This window comes from Myodes glareolus, chromosome 16 (assembly GCF_982192425.1).
Source record: "Myodes glareolus chromosome 16, mMyoGla1.1, whole genome shotgun sequence".
NCBI lineage: Eukaryota > Metazoa > Chordata > Mammalia > Rodentia > Cricetidae > Myodes > Myodes glareolus.
In genome coordinates, this window is record NC_142041.1 from 66,660,235 (window position 1) to 66,681,760 (window position 21,526).

Below are 21,526 nucleotides of genomic sequence, written 5' to 3' on the forward strand. Positions count from 1 at the left end.
TGACTGGGACTGAAGGAGCGCTTGATCTGGAGGAGGCTGGATTCTCTGAATGTGGCTGGCCCGAAGTCTTTCTAAAAAGCCACTGACAATGACTCTGGGACTTGTTTCCTCTGCATATTTTGGATTTTTGGGGATCCAGTCTGATTGGATACTCACCTTCCTGGTCCTGGAGGGAGCGGGGAGGAACTTGAACTACCCACAGGGCAGGAAACCCTGACTGCTCTTAGGGATGGAGAGGGAAGAGGAGAGGGAGTGGGGGGAGTGGGAGGGTGTTGGGAGGAGGGACGAAAATGGAAACTTTTATATTTTAATAAACTTTAAAAAAAAAAGTCCAAGGTCCTCCCCCCTCCATCCAGGTCTATAAAGGTGAACATCCAAACAAACCAGGCTCCCATAAAGTCAGTTCATGCAGTAGAATCAAAACCCAGTGCCTTTGTCCTTGGCTTCTCATTCAGCCTTCATTGCCAGCCACATTCAGAGTGTCCAGTTTGATGACATGCTCCATCACTCCCAATCCAGCTGGCCTTGATGAGCTCCCATTAGATGAGTCCCACTGTCTCAGTGGGTGGTTCTCCCTCCTTCTGCTCCTCATTTGGACCTTGAGAGCTAAGTCCAGTGCTCCAAAGTGGGTCTCTGTCTCGGTCTCCATCCATTGCCAAATGAAGGTTCTATGGTGATATGCACGATATTCATCAGTGTGGCTATGGGACAAGGCTAGTTCAGGCACCCTCTCCTCTGCTGCCCAAGGAACAATCTGGGGACTTCTCCTTGGACCTGGGAACCCCTCTAGAATCAAGTTTCTTGCAAACCCTAAAATGGCTCCCTTAATTAAGATATTTACTTCCCTGATCACTGATACAGCTATATCTGAGATTTAGAACATAAAATTTATAATGACATATAACTGAAAATCAAAAGAAGAGCAAATGCTCAATAAAGCATTTGAGTGGGTAAGAAGGAAATGATCTATAACAGAACATTCAAGTTGTGTTCTTTTGTCATGAAATATGAGCTATATGAATTCAAGTTAGCAATATGAATTCAAATTAGCCATATGAATTCAATTTAACTTAAATGGTTCTAAAATGGGTACGATGACTTAGAAATTCTGATTGAAATGCTATGTTTTAAGTCCAGGAATATTTGAAATCTATGGAAAAGAAACTATTAAAAAACAGGTATTTTCTCTTTTATTTTATGTTAATATTGAATATCTGCCTTTATCTTCAACTGCAACAAGCATGGTGCAGTTGCAATGAACACACAGAATATTATGTCTAAGCATGAGGTATCTATTTCTTAAATGGACATTGTACTCAAAATGGTGTTTTTCACCAATTGGCATGCTAACATGGAAGGGTAGATTCTTGTAAGACCCCATTCATAAACAAAGAATGCTGAGACAGGGAGAAACAGTTTTCTGTAGAGTTGCACCTCTTAATTGGTTATCCAATGCCAAATAGTCAGTCCTGAAATTGTATACATACAAGTAACACAAGTAACATGTACTAACCAGCTTGTTTAAATAAATTTGTAATTCTCTCTCTTCCTCCTTTCCTCTCTCTCACTCTCTCTCTCTCTCTTTCTCTCTCTCTTCCTCTTTCTCTCTCTCTCTCTCTCTCTCTCTCTCTCTCTCTCTCTCGTGTGTGTGTGTGTGTGTGTGTGTGTGTGTGTGTGTGTAACAATATCAATTAAATTAAGAGGCCATGAGTTAAAGATGTGGAAGAGTTCGAAGAAGGAAGGGAGGAAAAGGAAGGGGTAAAATGATATAAAAATAATTACTTTTGAAGAAAAGTTTAAAAAACAGAATGAAAATAGAATTTTGTCTCTGTCCTAATTGTTAACTGTCCTTTTGCAATGTGTACAAATCCCATGCCTCTGCAGTCAGTTCCCTTCATCTTGGACACTAAACATCTGAGAACGAACGTTTAGAAAATAGACTTCTGTTATGCCAGCATCAATGCAATTGTTTCACTGACATTCAACACATGGCACTCTACTGATTGCTGCCTTTCTCGTGGAAGAGTACTTCCTGTTTTCCTTTGCTGAGTCCCCCAATTGCTGCTGGAAACCGCAGTTTCCGTTCTCGGGTTCTTAGCCTACTTAATAAAAATAATTTTCAAACGGACTCATGAGGAAACTTGAGCTCCGTTTTATAGAATTTGAAAGCAAAACATCAGGGCAGACAAACTGTAAATCTCAGCCCTTGACCAAAAGAGGAAGAAGAGGGAGCTACAACTGTGAGCAGGGAGGTCAAGAAAGTAGGCAGACTCATTGGGTGAGACCTGAAGGTCATCACATCATGGACAAGCAGCCACAGTATAGGTGAAAAGACCTTCAGAAAATGGGGTGAAAGCCCAGAGTGCATATCTAGGCTTTCACCAGCATCTGAAAGAGAGAGAAAGAGGAGGCAGGGAGGAAGAAAGGAATGCATGGAGGGAGGAAGGGAGGGAGGGAGGAAAAAAGGAAGATTTACACTTTACTGAATAATGGAAAAAATGGACAGGGCCCACAGTGCTTTGTGAGAAAGGTCTGGAAGCCTCCACCCTGAGGGAGAGGTTTTTTCAAAAAATGAGTATATTTTTTTCATTAAGGGGCTAATTAGTTCTTAGCTTGTCTTCTGGTGAGTATTTCTTGGGGGTTAACTGCTGGCCAATTTAACAGGCTCTGCAAGATTAACTCTTAAAAGGAAAAGAAAATGGTATATTCTATTTTTAGAAATTTAGAATGTAAACTCATCACCTAGGGCCAGAGATAAACCTTAGATCCTATTTTTTTGACCAGGAGGAATTTTAGCTTCAACCAGTGGACCTCAACAAAGCCCAGATATCACCAATTTATTACATAGAAACTTAAATCTGAAGGAGGAGCTTTTTTTTAGTGTTATCTGGGAAATGGAAGTTAGGGATTCATCCTCAATTGTCTAGACTTCGAATATCAACAACTTCATCCTCTTAAGAGTTGAGACCATAAACTCATTGAGGAACAATATGAGGGACCAAACCCTCAAATACTTATGGTAATTTTAATATCTAGGTAGGATGGGTCCAAGGAAATTTCTGACTTGTGGCCAAGCACACAGATCAAGAACTCTGATCCCTAAGCTGCCTTCTGGCTTTCTATCTATTGTCATCAGTAAGCATCCTTTGAAGATGCAACCTTCAGTGTCCCTAGGGAATTTGGATGAGGACTACTCTGGTTTATTCATGTTGAGTGGGATCATTGGATATGGTGGTTGCTACAGTTTTCTAGTGAGCCTTTCTAAAAGACCTTAAGATGGTATAGATATATGATTTAATTTGTCCAACAAATAAGTGTAATTAGGAAAGGAGCAAGCTAGGGAGCCCACATAGGTGGGATTAGGTTACCATAGCACTGTCTGACTATGGCCTGGCTGTCAACAGAAAGATGCGAAGTTAAAACAGCAAGTAAGTACATGAGGTGCAATGCTTAATAGATTATCACTAGGGTTATAATTGATATATACCACTTACACGATAAAACTCAAAGATCATATTTTTTAATATTACCAGTTGTGTCATCTGTTGGGGTAATTCAGAGTTCTCATGTAGGAGAGTTCATCCTTCAAGTGGAGGAACAAGGCATCACTCAGCCCGGCTGATTGTCATTTCGTATAGTCCCCTTGTGGTATCTCACTATTTCACCTTTGGGTCCATTGGAACGGGACCGCAGATCTCAAACCCTTGTCTCCCTTCAGGGATTGTCCCTGTAAAGAACAAAATCCCTCAGTCTAGAGGGTAACTTCTCTGATGCCTACTCCTGGACCACAGTTCTCTGTCTACACTCACTGTGAGTTTTACTTTGCTGTGATGTATGCACATTAAAATCTTGAATCCATCCTTCCAGATTGGTGTGCTCATCCGTGTCACAGACTCCTAACTACAGTTTCCCACTGAAGCTGCTCTGCGAATCTCTTCTATCAAAGTGAACAAGTGCATTATGAATTTTACTTTTTCTTTTTTTCTCTTCTAAATGTGCAGCATTTCTCACTTGTGGGTCATGACCCCCAAGGGTCATCAAAGACCACTAGAAAACACAGATATTTGCATTACAATCCATAACAGTCACAAAATTACAGTTAGAAAGTATCAACGAAAATAATTTTATTGTTGAGGTTCACACAACATAAATATCTGTATTATAGGGTCGCATCATCAGGAAGGTTGAGAACCACTGATTTAATGTGAGGAAGTAGGGTCCTACTTGCTTGTGTACGTTGTTCTCTAACTAAACCACCACATCTGCCTATCACTTTCACTCTCATTTTTCCCATCTCTGCCACGAATTCAACCAAGATGAAAAACCTTGATTTTTATCCTTAACATGTAACTATTCCAAAGCTCATACATCTGATACATCAGCAGTTTGTAAAGACTCTAAATTCAACATCTACCCTGAACCCATCCGCTTCTCACTAACTTCACTGAACCCCACGCCATTATTGCTCACCTACAGCAATAATCAGTATTATTCATGATCTCCCGCCTACCTCACTTGCCTCCATATTTATCTTGAACTCTGTAACCAATATAAGATCCACAATAATCTAAAGGAACATGGAGACAGGCGATGTCATAGTTCAAACATCTGTCTCTCATTAGAGTTAAAATACAAATTTTACAGCTTTTTTCAATGTACATGTCCTCATTCAATGTTCTATCTAAGTTTCCAAATGCACTTGCCATTGCTTACTTAAGCCTAGTATTTTTCCTCTCAGAAAGTTTTTTTTCAACATTATGATCTTTTCACTTGCTTTAGTTGAAGCTTAAAAGATCTATAAAATTCCAACAAACTAGATATCAAAGCATTTGCATTTTATTTTGTGCAGGCATTTGGGATAAGACATTTTGGAAAACTAAAGATATTATTCACACTTATAGCATTCATTTCTTGGGTAAATAAGAAATGTGAACATAGGTCTCAAGCAAGAGCAGCAAATGGTAAAATCCATGTGTTTTAAACAATGAACTTTGTGAGCTTATAGATACGTGAGCTATATATATCATGTACCTGGCTGTAGAGTTGACTAGTAAGATGTGTTGAAGATTAGCAGATGGTTCATAGTATGGCTAAAAGGGAAGAGGATAAAGTGAAGATGGGTTCAGATACCACTCCAAACATTTTTGACTAGTAATTATGCAGATAAGTTCACAGATAACAGTCAAATGACATTATGTATTTTTAACTTTTTGGGTATTAAATATTTAGGTGAATATCGAGGGGAAATGGTTAGGACATTTTAGAGAGATAAAAGCATCTGATGGAGAAGTCTCTACAATAAGTAGCACTTCATAGATACTCATAGCCTTTGACTGCATAACGAAAAGTTTAAATAGAAGGGATGGTAACAGCAGAAAGAATTAGATAATGTATTTATCTATTCATTAAGGAAGGATATCTAAGATTGTGGTAATCAGTGTTTCTCACTGCCTGAGAAGTAAAATATGAAAAGAAAAAATAACCTACAATGAACCATATGGTTGCTGTTGAATGGAAATGGCTCATATTGAAATAAATTGTATTTTTCTTTTTTGTTTTGTTGTTGTTTTGTTTTTTAAGACAGGTTTTTCTTTGTAGCCCTAGCTGTCCTTGAACTAGCTCTTGTAGACCAGGCTGTCCTCAAGCTCACAAAAATCTGCCTGTCCCCGCCTCCCAAGTGTTGGGATTAAAGGTGTGTACCACCACTACCTAACTGAATTGTATTTTTCAATGTAAATTGATAAGAAACAAACAGACATAAAATATATGAGAACAAGCATATGTGTTTGTCAGTTGAGAGAGTCTCAAAACTTCTTCCCCGCAGCAGTGACCGATCTTGGCTTCTAAATACAACTCTCCATTTAGGAGAAGCAGGGAGCTTTAAGGAAATGGCTGATTCAAGGCAGATAAGAGAAAATATACAATGATCCTAGAATATTCTGTTGTTCCAAGACCTATAGGCTATATTAGAGTAACTGGGAAATATCAAAGCCTATAAGACATATTGACCACACTGAACTATATTCACAGAATAAGATGTGATCAAGACAGTCCTCAAAATAAGTAATTGGAAATTCTAATCAAACTTTCATTGAAAGTCTACACTGAGATAAGTAATGGAGTTAACTGTAATTTTGATATTTAAATAACAACAAAAATTATTAATTATGAAGAAACAAATAACTTTATAGTGAGAAAGGCAGGTGAATTTATTTTTTAATACGCAAATAAGGTAAACTCAAATGTTTGCCAGTATCGTGAGCTAAAGATTTCATGGTATAATGCAGTTTCACACTGTGACATCTTCTGTATCTACACATTGATAAATTCAAACTACATTCTACAAACATAACTGGCCTGTGATCTTGAAAGGTTTCAGGAGCAAGCTACCCAAAAGAAACCAAAAAAGATTTCTATATTAAAGAGAGTTTGCAAAAAGATGTGTTAAATGCATCTGCAACCTGAAATGATCCTTTTGATGGGCATGGTGCCATTGTATTAAATGATAACTCTTAATGAAGGATGCTTGGATCACATCATGACACTATCAATGAGTCCTGTGAGCATTCTGAATTCCATGATTTTATTTTGTTGTATATTCTTTATACTAAAGAATAGACAGGGATTAATGTTTCTAATTCACTGTTAACTGTTTGGGAAACAAGTTACTTTTTACTTTTAATTCAATTTTTTATTAATTTGATGGTTTTTGAAAAAATGTCCGCAGAAATAAATCCCCACGTTTGGCTAAACTTCCTCTGTACCCTAGGAGGTACTAAACTAAGCTAAAAACTATTGCCAGTGGCTGCAGGTTCCGTTGTAGGCCTGCGCGTGTCCTGTTGACACTCAATCATCCTGGCGTTGTTTCTTCTCAGCATTTACATGCATTTTCTTCTAATGGTATTTTTATTTTGCTTTGCTTTTGTTTGGTTGACTATCTACAAAATGATGCAGTTGCCTCTAATGCAATAAAACCAACTAGATTCATAAGAAGGAATGTAAATATTTGTAAAATGTGTAAATATTTATTGACATTTGGATTAGAGTTAGTTGAGATAAAACTAAGAAGGAAAACAATTCATAAGAAATTCGCTCAGTAACTCAGAATAATCGAACATGTCTGTCAAATGATAAAGTACCTAATGTCCCAAAAGAAATATGAGTTTTGGAATTGTGTTTGGCACCAGCTCATGAAACTACTGAGAAATCAGCAAGTATTCAATGTGTGTATATATACACACATGCATACATATACTTCAAACATACATATATGTGTATAATATTGAAAAATAAGAACCTATTTGATGTGTGTATATTTATGCATGTATACACATATATTACACAATACATGCATATGTATAATATTGAGAAATCGGCAAATATTTAATGTTTGTGTGCATGGATGCATACATACACACATAAATACTTATACTACACACACATGTGTCTAGCTTTTAATTCATTCCTAAATCAAGACATAAAATAGGTGATAAAAACTTGTCAATTCTCTGAAACCTGGACAACTATTAGTTAAAACAAATCTGCTGTCCTACTGGCCTACACCTGGTTATAAATAGCAGTGAGACATGAGAAACCCTGGCGTGCCAAATGGGCCTTCTAAATATAACTACCCTTCCTCCAAAGACTTTGAAAAGAATGCTATCTTTTGTGAAAACATGGCCTTTATAAAGGGCATATGGAGGCAAAGTTCAGAGACTGTGAGATTTGGAAAATACTTGAAATACTTGAAATTTGCTTAGTCTGGGAACCGTATTTTGGAGGCAGATTAAATTAATTTTGTTACTCAGTATCAAATGATACATAAGCAATAATGACACCTAAGCCCATATTTTGTAATCCATGGAACTCAGCATAGAATAGACAGCAAGCACAAGTCATTTCTAGTGTATTCAGCAGCAAGGAGGGGCCCACCTCTGTGCTTGTTCTTCTTGCCACATTCAGAGGAATGATTTAACCTGATGACCTTCTTCTTAACCAGTTTTCTACACTGTTCTTGCCTGTACAATTTACTTCTGAAATTTTAAATCCATCTTTAAAATATATGAGAGCTTTTCCTTTCTGTAAATAATTCTGTCTGGCATTTGACTGTTGAACTGTGCAGCACCAAGCACAGAAACACATTGCAGTGAAGGAATGACAAGTGGAGGACAGTAAATTGGGGGCATTGATGTCTGCCTTGGGAGAGCAGAGACAGGGAAGAAAACAGAAACTTAATGTGCTAAGGAAAAATCCAGTTATATGTTCATTGGTACAATACTACGTATCTTAAGTTAAATTGCAGAGAGATTTCTGCTGTTGGTATTGACACAGACTAGAGAGGAAACACAGAGTCAAGACTTATGTGTATTCCTATTTCATGTGACTATTCTAAAAACTTTCTACAAGGCCCACTTTTCATAAATAAAAATGGTCCATTTTTAACTGTTCCCATTTGTCTGTATATTAATAAATGGATAAATAAGAAGATAAACTAAAAGTCATGATTATACTTCTCCGCAACATTTGAAAACCCTGAAGATTATGTTCATGCATGTTTGCATGTTTGTGTGTATGTGTTTGTGTATCTGCCCTTGTCCTAAAATTGTGGAAAATATTGTGCTGCCTTTCCAGTCAGTGAAATACAGCTCTCATTTAAAAATTATCCTAATTCTGTTGGAGACGCCAGATTTGCTAGTGAGTTCTGCCCTTGGTAAATGGATAAGCATCCTGGGTGATCTCTATGTGTTTTGCTGTGAGTCATTCTTCGGGTGTTTATCCCATGTGCCTATAGAGTCCGTGTTATTGAAATATTAAAGTTGGTGTGAATTAAAAATGTTGTGAGACTCCCTATGCAACACGTAGAATATGTGTCAAAGAAGTTTATACTACAATATAAAAAATTAGAGAACTTTTAGCTTTCGGTATTTATTTTGTATCTAGCCTTATATCTGTTTCTTTTTAACTTGAAACTTCATTATAACTCTATCCAAAAAGTTAGATTTTAGTTGATGAACACAGGGCTTAGCATTATATTTTCTTCAACTTGTGTGATAATGAAAGACGGCCAAAAGCCATGTTTTAGGACTCAGAATCAATAAAATGCTCAATATGCACAATGGAGCCAGGTCTGTTTGCACTCCTGCAATAGCAACTGTGAGAGAGACCAAGTCTCTGCCAGATTGCTCAGTGGGTACAAGACTGATTTACAAGCCTGACAGTTTAATCCCTGGAACCCAAAATTCCTACAAGTTGACCCCCACATAAGCATGGTGGTATACGTATGTTCTTTCCATACCCTCAAATAAATGAATAAATATGAACAAACCAACACAAATTGATATATATATATATATATATATATATATATAGAGAGAGAGAGAGAGAGAGAGAGAGAGAGAGAGAGAGAGAGCGCAGAGGTAGGAGAAGTGCAAATTCAAGGGCTGCAGGTCTCAAAGGTTTTCAAGTCAAACTTTAACAATTCATTGAGTCCCTGACCAAAAAGAAGTCCTGCAGATATACCTCAGTTGTAGAATTCCTGTCCAACAGGGCAAAGCCATATGTGTAATCACCAGTACTGCAAAAAAATAAGAAGGCACAGAGTCTAGTGATTGTGATAATCTAAAACTTCATTTTCTAGGCAGTCATCAGTTTAACAAAGTAAATATTATAATATCTCTTCTCAATATAAATCTTTTTACATTAGTGATATAATGGTTTTATGCTTATGTTTTATATTTTGCTTAGTGAAATAGCTCATTTGAAAGTATCATTTGAACTGGGCACACGTTTATAATCCCAGTACTTGAGAGGTCGAGGTAGGAACACTGATTCCTTGTTGCCTTCTGCTATGCTATGTGTCACAGTAAAGCTGGGCTGGACTACTCATGATGGTGTAGTGATAAGGGAAGGAGAAAGAGAGATACCAAGATAGACAGATAGAGGGGCAGAACATCTGTTGATTTACATATCAGTATCTGATCTAATGGACACATTTCTCAAGGCCACATTAATATTTTTAAAATTTTTATTGACTTTAATATTTTTTTAAAGTAGTTTAGTTAATTCTATTGTTTTTCAGCAAACCCTCTTCCTTCCATTCCGCTCACACTAACTTAGACAATGTATTAGCGTTCAGAAATTCTAGTATATAGAAAAAGCCATGAAATAACACATAGCAAAAGTGTATCAGTATTGTGTGTATATGTCATTAAAAGGACTTTAAAAATATAGCAATAGTCAGGGAAGTGAACCAGTTCATCATACTCTTGGGTAACGAATGGAGATCATAACACTGTATAGAAAGTAGCATCTGCGAGGCAGATAATTGGCAGGGATGACACACATATTTAAAATATGCTAAGTACAGTCACAGCAAGTGTTATTTTGGGCTGAAAAGAGGTTCATTGGTTTGTATAAACACAATTTCAATTGGAATTTTCAGACATCATCCAAAAAGAACTTGCTTGCAGAAGAAGAGCTCATATTGGTGTGTGTGAAATGTGTGTGGTTTTATTTAACGCATTTCCACTCATTCAGAAAGATGTAGCATTGTGACATCATGAAGTGCCATTCTTAGACTTCTCAGACTGCTGTTTCTTTTCCATTTACCAAATAATGCCATCTGCTTATTTATCCCAGTTAAAGCTCCAGACACACTCCAAGATTCTCATCCCATATCCCTCGAATTTCAACCATCCACTTTGGCAGCCACTAATCATCCCTTCTGTGCAGATGCCTCTTCGGTGTGCCTCTGCTCCCTCATCCTCAGTGCCTAGTGGCTCTGCCTCAGGCAGATTGATGGAGACTGCTCTAGTGGGGAGCCGGGATCTGCTGAAGTGTTTTCCCCCAAAATGGACTAAAGCTCATTATCATCATGATCGTTAGTATGAACACAAACAATACATATTTAGTTGTTATGATAATCCAAAACAGGTAAATATCACCAGCTTCATATTAGAATAAGTTGATAAATATAACATGGTTTTTTCTGTCTTTAGTTCTTTTTCAGTTATATTACCTACAAACACATCTTTATTTTCTGACTCCAATCACCCTTCATTTTCTCTTTTTCTGTTTTCTTTTTTTAAGCCTTTCTTAGTCACAGACAATTTTACTTTTGTAAACTCTCTATAACATGTTATTAATATTTACCAAATTAAAAGCAAATATTATTTGTAAGTAACTGTGCTGCCTACTTTTATGTCAACTTGATACAAACTAAAATTTCATCAGTTGAGAAAATGCCTCCACAAGATTGGACTGTAGGCAAGCCTGTTGGGCATTTTCTTAATTTGCGACCGATGAAAGAGGGCTCAGCATATTGTGGGTGAAGCCACCCCTGGGCTGGAGGTCCCTGGTTCTATAAGGAAGTAGAAAGTAGTACCCATCCATGATTGTGCATCAGCTCCTACTTCCAGGTTCCTGCCCTGTTGAATTCTCAAAGATGGTCTTATAGAAGAGTAAGCCGAATAAATCTTTTCCTCTCCCACTTGATTTCATCACTGCAATAGTAACCTAAGGGAGTAACCAGCATGGCATGGCAACCAACTGGCATCCCATTTGGTGAACTGCATTAATATCAGTATTGAAACTGTAAATATTTTCTCACTTTTGCAAGTTTGTTTATAATTTTGGAATTATTTTCTCAAATATTACTCAGAATTCTTTGTAGATCCTTCTCAAAATCATAGTCTAGTCATTGTTAGTTGTGTTTTAATTCTCTTAAAGCTAAACAACCTTCACAGTGAGGATCTTGAATATATAGAGCCTTCTCAAATGGTTAGATATGTGGGATATGGGCTAAGATGTTTTTATAGACCAAACATAGAAATCAAGGAGAACATAGTGACTCTGATTAACATGTGTAATCAAATGATATGATTGAAAAGTCATTTTCTGTAGCCATTTTAAAAGACAATCATTTGTGAAATAATGTCTGTCCCAATAAAGTATGGAAATAGCTACATATTCATAAATAAATATTAAGGCAAACGTTAAATATAAATTTGAATAAGCTTAGCTTCATATGTCCCAAAAGCATTATTGGAAAATGATCACGACTGGTTGTGTGATTTAAGAATTTCAATCTGTTATTTCAGCATAAGAATACCATGTTGATAGCACTGTTAAGGCAAGTGGATTACCATTACCATTGTGCACTTTCCAGTGTGCCTGCCATTCCTTTTGAGTTTTCTATATTCATCAGTACTCACGTTCATAAACTTCACAGCTATTTTGTTGTTCTTTGTTTGTTTGTGTTTGTTTTTTGAGACAGGATATCGCTGTGTAATAGCCCTAGCTGTCCTGGAACTAGCTCTTATAGATAAGGTTGGCCTCGAACTCACAGAGATCCACCTGCCTCTGACTCCCAACTACTGGGATTAAAGGTGTGTGCGACCACCGCCTGGATGACTATTTTGTTATTCTTGTGTTCATTATTATATATTGGACCAGACCAATAAACTTGTTCATTTGACTCCTCTTGTGAGCTTAAAAATGAAAAAGTAAATAATTAATTTTTAAAAATGTGTCAGTGTCATAATCTATTTTTCATTTTATTTATTTGTTAAAAATTTCGACCAATTTCCCTCCCATTATCCTCCCTCCCTCTCCCCCCTCCCTTTCCAGTCCTAAGAGAAGTCAGGGTTCCCTGCCCTGTAGGAAGTCCAAGGCCCTCCCCCCTCCATCCAGGTCTAGGAAGGTGTGCATCTAAACAGACTAGGCTTCCCAAAAGCCAGTACATGCAGTAGAATCAAATCCCAGTGCCATTGTTATTGGCTTCTCAGTCAGCCCCCATTGTGAGCCACATTCAGAGAGTCCAATTTGATCACATGCTCATTCAGTCCCAGTCCAGCTAGCCTTGGTGAGCTCCCATTAGATCAGTCCCATTGTCTCAGTGGGTGAATGCACCCTTCACGTCCTGACTTCTGTGCTCATCTTCTACCTCCTACTGCTCCTCATTTGAACCTTGGGAGCTCAGTCCAGTGCTCCAATGTGGGTCTCTGTCTCTATCTTCATCCATCACCGGATGAAGGCTCATATTCATCTTTTTGAGTCTGGGTTATCTCACTCAGTAAAGTGTTTTCTATTTCCATCCATTTGCATGCAAAATTCAAGATGTCATTGGATTTTTCCGCTGAGTAAAGCCCTAATGTGTGTATGTGCCACACCTTCTTTATCCATTTTTTCCATTGAGAGGCACCTAGGTTGTTTCCAGGTTCTGGCTATTACAAATAGTGCTGCTATGAACATAGTTGAACAAATGCTTTTGTAGTATGATTGGGCATCTCTTGGGTATATTCCCAAGAGTGGAATTGCTGGATCCTGAGGTAGGTTAACTCCCAGTTTCCCAAGAAACTGCCACACTGATTTCCAAAGTGGTTGCACAAGTTTGCATTCCCACCAAAAATGGATGAGTGTTCCCCTTACTCCACAACCTCTCCAGCATAGGCTATCATTGGTGTTTTTGAGTTTAGCCATTCTGACAGGTGTAAGATGGTATCTCAAAGTTGTTTTGATTTGCATTTCCCTGATTGCTAAGGAGGTTGAGCATGACCTAAAGTGTCTTTTGGACATTTGAAATTCTTCTATTGAGAATTCTCTGTTCAGTTCAGTACCCCATTTTTTAATTGGGTTATTCAGAATTTTAATGGCTAGTTTCTTGAGTTCTTTATATATTTTGGAGATCATTTATTTATTATGTGTGTGTGTGTACATGTGAATGTCAGAGGACAGCTTGTGGACGAGTTTCTCTCCCTCCACCACATGGATCCAGGAGTAGAGCTCAGGTAAAACTCTGGCTTGGTGACAAGATACAGTGAGCCATCTTGATGGTCCCTGGTTTTCAAGAGCTATATATTTATCTAAAGTACATAGGGGGAAATACCTTAATTTTATGAGAAAAATATTTATTTTAAAAGTATCTTTACTCCTCAAAATAACACAGAGCCGGTGAAGGAAGTACAAGGCATTAAGAGAGATTTACATGAGAAGGAGCGTTCCTAGCCGATAGCTCTGAAAGCTGTTAGGATTTTGAAGTGGGTAAATCCTGGTTTTCATTCTTATGCCTGTATTTACTGTGCATATGTAAGATATTAGAGAAGTTGGTTAATTTGTCTGATTTAGTTGCTTTATTCATAATGTACACTGAATATTACATATATCCAATATAGAGTCTTTCAGACTCTACCATCTCAGCAGTGATATCACAGGGATTAGATAATAGTCTTCAGAATACTCAATGAATGATGCAGAAATCCCCAAAATAAGAACAAAATAAATTATGGGAAGTCACCAGTTCTATTTTACAAAAGACTAGCCATTTGCAAAATGTTTCTTCTCTCCCATGGTGCAACTGGGATAACAACTGTTTATCATGCTGGAAGATTCATATTTGTAGTATGGTCTTGCTTTGCATTTCCCCCTTTACCTACCAGATACCTTCAGATCCATGAACATGTAATCATATATTTTCACTTACAATATTAGTTGAAAAAACATTTGATAAAAAATAAAAATTTTAAAAACATAACCATGAATACTATGAACTAAATTCAGTTTGCTAGGAATTGGTCAGTGCTTTTCGGTGCCGAGATTATTGTTTAAATCCTCTGTTGTAAGGGGGACCATGCAAAGAGAACTACTCATGGATAGCTGTTCATGTGTTCTAGAGAAAATGGAATTGAAGAAACTAATACAGGAGTGTAAGCTTCCGCACCTTTCTGTGGACACCCGAACCTCGAAACAGGCACGCGCTTTTCCTGACTCGAGCCCACGAGGACGGACGACTGTCCTAGGGGTTAAAACATATGACACACACACAAAGAGACCGGGCTCATCTGCCAAGGAGCAAGTGGCAAATGGCAGCTTTATTAAGCATAAGTCGGGTATATATACTGTGGGGCAAAAGGACACCAGCCCCCTATCAGGATCAAGGAAAGAGAAAAGTCAGGGGGCCGCACCCAAGGTCAGAGAGCAGCTGAACAGAGAAAAGAGGAAGCCAGGTGGGCGTGCTCATGCTCAGAGAAAAGCTGACCCAGGAACCTTGCCTGCGGGTGAGAACCTTGCTTGCAGGTGGAATTACCATGACAGAAGAGTTCTCTCTAAGCTATACCCTTGGGCTGTAGGCAAAATTAACATAACAGGAGAGGGCAGTTCTATGCTATACCCTCAAGCTGATGCAGTGGAACCAGGAAGCAGAACAGCCCTGCAAAGCGCCTCGGGAAAAATGGGGAACCTGTGTACCTATACAGGAGGACCTCCTAAAGCTATCTGACTTAAGAAACATTAAAACAACAGAAATTGTCATTAGTAGTAATGGCAAAGGGGGAGTAATTTATGTATTTATGTATTTATGAGTAGCCTTGAAGTCACTGGATACCTAAATAGAGGGAAAGTAGTTCCCAAAATAGATAGGTCCCTGGTTTTATTAAGAGTTGTAGGCCACACTCTTATTTAAACTTTTGATTGGCAAAACATTACAAAGTTAGTCTTGATAAAATAATTATGAAGAAGTGATTAAATAGAAATAAAATCAACCAGTTTAAGAATCTATAAAAAAAACAGCATAAGATATATTCACAGAAGCAAAACCTAGGGTGATGGTTATACTCATGTTGACAAGGTAAAATGGGAAAACTACCTGTGGCTTTGAGTTAATCAAACAAGTGACATGAACTTGCCTGGGAACCCATGTATTGCCACTGTTTCCGTTAATGTTTTTTAAAATGTATTTGACAAATAAAGAATAAAGTATTAATTTTATTGAGTCTCTATCTTAGAGTTCACTACTTTTCAGTATTTCATATGCTAAAACTGGGAGTCTCATGAAGCACTTTTGTCCTGTATCAAAATGCTTGCTTGTCTCCTGTAAATTGTGACTGTTCAGTAAAAAACCTAAGCTGGCCCATTGTGTAATCGGTCACCATTCCTGGGAGCATCTATATGAAGCCAGCTCTGGTTATTTGAGCTTGAATATTTTACAAAGGTTTCCTTGAAAATGAATATGAATATGACTTCAATATCTAAGCTTTCAAATGAAAATGATAATTTTTAGAAAATGTGGTCTCTGGTCCCATGAAGCTCTAAGTTTTCATTTCTAAAATCTTTTTGATGATACAGGTGGCATCAATAACAATTTTATATTGCATAGTTGAAAATCATTTGGAAAATTTGCCTGACTCAATGCCCAGTGAACCAATATATGTCAAGTGAGTGATTCTTGGCATTGTGTGTGTGCACGCACACATGTGCTTGGAAGGACAGAAGAGCCATTCACGCTTCAGGGCAAAGGATACACATTAGGCAGACAGGGTGGAAAGCATTTTGATGGTTTTATAGTCTACAGTATAAAAACTTCTACAATTATCTGAAAAGGCTATTAAAAATCTCTTCACTTTCCAACCTACATGAAAGTCTCAATGAGGGCCAGATTTTCAAGTAATCCAACATTTGCAGCAGATCTATTGCAGAATCACGCCGAAGAAACCAGCTGTCTCCTATTAAGCCAGACATTTAGAAAAGTCAGAGTTACAAATGGAAAACTATAAAGAATTCCTGTCATCAATTTCTTTTGCTTTCAAAAACGTATTTGCTTTCCAATAGAAATGTTTATGTAAATATGTAATAAAGTTATTGGTATATTTCAGTGAACTAGTTAATACTTAAATTTGAACACTCCTTTCATTTTGCACATGGAAAATGTTGGTAGATTTGTTCCACATAAATGTTAGGTCATTGGCATTCTTGGTCACTTTTCATAATGCATGGAAATCTTAGACAACAAACACTGGTGTGTATCCAGGTCTGAACACACTGGAAATTGCTCAGGGCTTTTGCAACTGCACATGATTACATTATTTTAACACAAGTATTTTACCATTGCTTTTAAAGCATGGAGCAAGAATTTTCTTGTTTCTCACATTTTAACTTTTGTAAAAAATCAAATCCTATTGTTCACATTAGAGAGAAGTCTTCAGTGTATGCTGGAGGCAGTCTCTCCATTCTTCCTCCAAGTCTGTGAGTCTCATTTCATGTGTCCCATTTAGAGAAGTAAAATTAGCATGCTCTCCAGTCACCATTTGGCTCATGACTCAATGTCACTATAAAAATCATCTTAGCAGCTTCATAGGCTCAGGTACTTCTTCACTTGAAGAGAGGAGGCGTAAGTACATGTCGTTATGGGACTCTTGAGCTTTGCCTAAGTCTGTAAGTGCTGCTCGAGTAAAGCCTGGTTTATTTCCATCAATAATGTATTAGAAGAATTAATCGGCATATCATAGGAAAGGGCCCAAGCCTATCATGTATATTAGTTCAGAAATTTGTCTTAGTATTTAACATTTTCTGATCATTTGCTTTGTAGTGAGGGAGGGGGGCTTGCTCAAGCTGTGGGGAGCATGTTTATTCATTATTGTAAATTTTGATTGAATTGCCTTAAGTGTCATTTTTTTAAGTTTAAACTTTTAAATTTAATCTAACATTGGATAGCTCCAAATTTAATAAATAAGGTATCTTCCCCCAACTACAGACTTAATTATTAATTTATGTTTGTATAACTGGGTACAAACCCCACCATATTCCTTGTCTATGTCTAATGAATTATCATTAGTTAATTTTAGAAAATTCTAAATATAGCAGCACAAATAGGGACTAAAGTAAATTATTATAACTATATTTTCAAGGGTTTTTCCTTTATTTTATGCAGCCAGAATATATTCAAATTACTCCTCTGCTAAACCTCTCTCAGATACTGGTATTTATTGGTGATATTTTCACTCCTTCCTTCCTCCCTCCCTCCCTCTCCCTCCCTCCCTCTCCCTCCCTCCCTCTCCCTCCCTCCCTCCCTTTCTTCCTTCTTTTCTTTTCTAGGTATCAGTTAGTTATAATTTTTGATGACAATTCTCTGGAATTTCATAACAAAAGTTTGTTCTCCTTGAGATAATATGCTTGTATCTCTGAATATTTGGTAGCTGAATAAATAAATAGACCTGTGCCTAAATACTTGATTTAGGGGGAAATCCATTGCATATGTGAAATCAAACACTTTTAAGAACCTAAGAGTAGTAATAAAAGCTATAATAATGGAAAGACATACATAGAATTCAGGGCAACAATGAAGTTTGTTCAAATATGTTATTACATTCCTTCTGCATTACATGTATTTTTCTTATCATAAAAGAAATCTATTGTTGATCTAAATAAAGTATTTTAAAAGTGTTAATTTCCTATTAATAGTTAATATAATAATTAAGAAGGCAACAGTAATTCAATACCTAATATTTAGTTTACAACTTCAGATGTGTAGAGTGTGTGCATATAAATATATATCAGATATTTTTAAGAAGAAGGGCTTGTACTGGAATTGTGTTTACCTTGAGTATTCTTACTTTGGTGATTCAATCCAAATACAATCTGTATATGACCATTTGAGGACAATCTCAATACCCCTTTATAATACCCATACCCATTTATCTCAGAATATGCTAAGAGCAGACTAAATGAAAGGGTCAAAGTGGTCAGTTCTGCTCACATGGTAGACTAGTTCAGCTTCTTTTAAATCATACCTTCTCATGGAAAATGTAACTACTATTCTCTGTTTCATCTTTATACTTCAGATCTCCATAAAATCAGCAGCAGAATGAGCTAGACCAACCCCATATGTGTCTTTATGCAGAGAAAACTAGTTATGTGAAAAAGCCTAGGACATCTTTAATAAAATAAAGGCCTGACTTTCAAGACATGGTTCTGATTATGATTTAGGGGTCACTTAAAATATGAGGTATTTTTAACTAAAAATAAGCTATTGATTTTTACCTCTTATTTTCTTTTGCCAGATGATAAATAAAGCAGTCGTGTTCTTTCTTTTAAGTCCATGTTTTGAAATCTATTTTAAAAGGCAATCATTAAGAATAGAAATACCTGTGGCAGATGCCTATTTCTCTAATTTTATTTCTTCTTTAATACTTACAGGTATGTTTACTGGGTTGATATGTTTGTTCAGCTCTATACTCTCAGGTTAATGTAGAAATTTTACATCACGTTGCTAAGGTTACTCTGCTAATCACAATATATTTATAGCTAATAGGATTGAATTACTGCAAGGTCAAAACATCATTACTGACTCAGAAGCAGCCTCATAAAATAAAGGGAATGTGCTGTGACTTACGAGCCTATGTTCCAAAAACTTAAGTAACAAGGTAAAGATGGGCAGAAGGTTGACTTATATGGTCCTCGGCCTCTGTGTCTAGGATCGTACAGGTTGGAGTGGGTAGGCGTTTAGGATTTGTTAATTTGTCATCGTCAGGAAGCAGTGGCATTTTCTGTGGCTGCAATGAAAGGTAATCCATCATTTCTAGTCGTATCTTTATTTGAAATTAACTATATGCAAGTCACTATGTTAGAAATTGCATATTTAAAAGTAATAACAAAATGTGTGTCCTTTTAAAATTAGTGTTTTTGTTAACTGGCAAATAAAATAATGGGATTCATATTGGCATTTTATGCATACAGCTTTTTGTTTTTCTCACATTCACTACCCTTCCCATTCCTCCCAACCCCTTTCTTTCTGCCCCTTTTCTTTCCAAAGGATTCTATTTCTGCTATCTCTAATTTTCATTCCATAACTAAGAGATTATATACAATATTTCTTCCATTCTGTTAATAAGTTCTTAACTTGTTATAGCTTTCCATATATCTAGAAAGAGAGGTGACCATAAAGCTATCACTGTCTGAATAGACAAAATCCAGGCTCATGAAGTGCTCTGTGAAGACAGGGAGGGTGGCAAAAGAGAAGATGAATTTGGCCTTGAATTTTGAGGACTCAGTCTGTTTCACCAAGCAAATTTAATTAGGAACCACCTTCCAGGTGGAGTAACAGATTTAAACAAATGTACCATCACTGGTCTCTGAAAAACAGTATGGTGTATTTTGTGATATACCAAGCATGTACATGAGTGGTGAAGTAAAATCTGCAAAACTAGGAGCCATTCAGATAATGGAAAGTCTTAAATGGAATTCTAACCTTCAGAATTTGGAGACTATGGTGAGGCTTTGGAGGGTTTTGAGGATGGCAGGAGATCACTCTGGAAGCCACATTTTAAATAGAGTGAAAATGTAAATGATATAAAAATCAATATTTGTTGAGAAATGATTAGATATTTATTTCAAAGGTGAGAGATAAACGTGCTAAACATGGTATATGATGTAAGGGGATGATGATATTGGAGAGGGAATAAAATAAAACCCATAGCATGTGTCAAAAGGAAGGAAGGGAGAGAGGGAAGGAGAGAGGGAGGAAGGAAAGGAGGGAAGGAAGGAAGGGAGGGAAGGGGGGGAGAGAGAGAGAGAGAGAGAGAGAGAGAGAGAGAGAGAGAGAGAGAGAAAGAAAGAAAGAAAGAAAGAAAGAAAGAAAGAAAGAAAGAAAAGAAAAGAAAACAATTCACAAGTAAAGACAATACAGAAAGATACTGTTTAGGAGACAAACTTTGATAAAACTTACACCCAAAGCCCTGCATCCTGATGGAGCCATCACTGAAAACAAACTGTGTCTGATAGACTGGAAAGGGCTAGGAATAGTTCCCATGGATCAGACCACAAGGAAAAGTCACCTAGAGGTGAATAAGAGAATCTGTGCAACTCTGCCTACAGACTAATAATAGTCAGAAATGTCTAGTTGAGCCAATTGGCACAATTTTGTACTTTTCCTGGTAACAGCCACCTGGTAGTGAGATCAAAGAAAGTGTGCTGGGCTGTTTTCTCAGCATGAAACATAGGTAGGAAGGCAATGATCACAATAGACCAAAGGAACTTCCTAATGCTTAGATGAAGAGACATGAGCCGTGGGTAACTGATTCACAAGGCTCCACACCTAGTGAGACTGAAGTTAAAGGTATTGAAGGAATTAAATGGCTACATGTGAAGAATTGAGAGGAAAGGGCAGGAAAAGGTGGTAATAGTCAAAGAAGGAAATTTCCAAATCCAGGATTTCAGAAATGAGGAAGTCTTGAGTACTGTTGTAACCATTCATTTATTTGGAGCCCATTAATTATCACATTATCTACTACACTTCTTTACTAATTAGTAATTAAGAGCAAGATGGTTAAAGCTTCTCTGTAATTCACTCCATGACTGAACAGTAGAACAACAGTCACAGCCTAGTAACTTTGATGGGAGAAAATGTGTGGCATAGACAACTGATAAAGTTGGCCCATGCTTTCATTGTTTTCTGATTATAGGTTCTGATGCTTTGAAGATGTAGCAAAGCATCAAAGTAGTTCCATATCACATAAGAGGGCATACACCTTGTTGTAGCTGGAAAGTAAAAAAAGAGGAAAAGTAGGCCCCAGGGTCCTAAGACTTCCTTCAAGGCTATGCTTTCTATGATCTAACTCTATTTTATTAGACCTCACATTCAAAAGGTTCCACCACCTCCAATAGTAACATGGACTGCGACTTACGTGTCTGTGATAGATATTATATTGGTTAATTGTTATATGCTACTTAAACTTGCTAAAACAGCTCCCTGGGAAAG

General features: G+C 37.1%; 1 protein-coding gene across 4 annotated transcripts in view; it reads left to right on the top strand.

Moving 5' to 3' along the window:
- Pkia (cAMP-dependent protein kinase inhibitor alpha) overlaps positions 1-21,526 on the top strand; it is a 91,184-nt gene that overhangs the window by 62,881 nt on the left and 6,777 nt on the right. Inside the window, exon 1 of one of the 4 annotated variants that reach the window (XM_048420216.3) lies at positions 17,040-17,161. The exons of 2 other annotated variants lie outside the window; for them this stretch is intronic. The gene's annotated coding sequence lies outside the window, so the exon portion shown is untranslated. Of the gene's footprint in view, positions 1-17,039; positions 17,206-21,526 lie in introns of those variants that run through there. One more of the 4 variants, XM_048420215.3, reaches the window with a different exon arrangement.